Source organism: Nanorana parkeri, unplaced genomic scaffold (assembly GCF_000935625.1).
Source record: "Nanorana parkeri isolate BGI_ZX_2015 unplaced genomic scaffold, ASM93562v1 scaffold817, whole genome shotgun sequence".
In the NCBI taxonomy this organism is placed as follows: Eukaryota; Metazoa; Chordata; class Amphibia; order Anura; family Dicroglossidae; genus Nanorana; species Nanorana parkeri.
The window spans coordinates 637,753-639,039 of NW_017307085.1; the positions used below are offsets into that span (position 1 = coordinate 637,753).

The window sequence follows — 1,287 nt, forward strand, 5'->3', positions numbered from 1 at the left end:
CAGTTCTCCCCATCAGATTGCCCCCTTACACAGTTGTCCCCATCAGAGTGCCCCCTTATAATCAGTTCTCCCCATCAGAGTGCCCCCTTACATCAGTTGTCTGTATCAGAGTGCTATTTACATATGAATAAGCCACGACTCATTCTCAAAATATTTCTGTGGGTCGCTAGTGTTCAGGTTTTGCTAGTAGAAAAGGTGGCAACGTTAACATGCGCGCTTGTGTGAAGGGCAACAAAAAGTTATACTGCACTGTCTGTAATGAATATCAGCGCTCACTCAGTACAGAGTAGACTACACATTAGAACCCACTGCAATCTCTTTGTTTAGTCAAAATAGTTTTGACGGGGAAAAAAAATGACGCTGCATTTCTTCCGGTGGCTGGCAGGTTGCCATCCGCAAGATGGCCACCTGATTGGGCGTTTTTCAGCGGACGATTGGAGAGGGAGGGACACGCCCCCGGACGCTGTGACGTAACACTGTATTGGAGAAATTCTGGCAGAGTGAAGTGCGGAGGGTAAGTGAAAGACCCTTTCGTTGCCGGGCACCCTGATGCCCCCCAGGTCACATGACACTGGCCTGGCGGGCGTAAATTCTGATACCTGCCAGGCCAGGGTCATGTGACCTACAAGGGGAACTAGAAGTGCCAGCATGCCTGACTCTGTACAGCTCGGTGCAGGATAGTATGGGTTGCTGCAGCTTATTATGCATGCATGCCTCACTTCCATTCCGATCATTCGGTCTTTGCAGTGACAGCGGATTGAACCCTTTCTGAATGACATTGGTGTGGTAGCCATGTGTGTGTCAGAACCAGCTGCCTTTTTTAACAATAAAATCCTGTTCTAACTTTTTTTTTGTTACTGATGTTCTCCTGCAGCTTCTTTCAGCCACTTCCTGTCTGTCCATTGCTGGCTGCACATCATTTCTGAGAGTGACAACGGTGGACTGATGTGTGTCAGCTGCCTGTAGTTTCTGTCAGGATTGCAGGTGACAGGGTGACAACAGGAGCACAATTGCCAGATGGTTGTCACCCCATAACAGGAAGTGCCTTAAGAAAGTAAGGGGAGGGGGGCTGTTGTCACAATGTGTAAGTATTTGGAATATGACAGAGCTCTATAAATGTACAATAATAGTGTGTGACTGTGTTCCCTGTACAGCACTGCGGTATATGTCAGAGCTACATAAATGTATAATAATAGTGTGTGACTGAGGGGGACATTAGAGTGTAAGCTCCTCTGTACAGAGACTGATGTGGGGGGGGGCATTAGAGTGTAAGCTCCTCTGTACAGA

General features: G+C 47.8%; 1 protein-coding gene across 1 annotated transcript in view; it reads left to right on the plus strand.

Annotated features, from left to right (window-relative positions):
* The first annotated feature begins 435 nt into the window (after positions 1-435).
* The window catches only part of TMEM50B (transmembrane protein 50B), a 26,438-nt gene continuing 25,586 nt past the window's right edge, over positions 436-1,287 (plus strand). The window contains exon 1 of the mRNA XM_018565143.1: positions 436-514. The gene's annotated coding sequence lies outside the window, so the exon portion shown is untranslated. The remainder of the gene's footprint in view (positions 515-1,287) is intronic.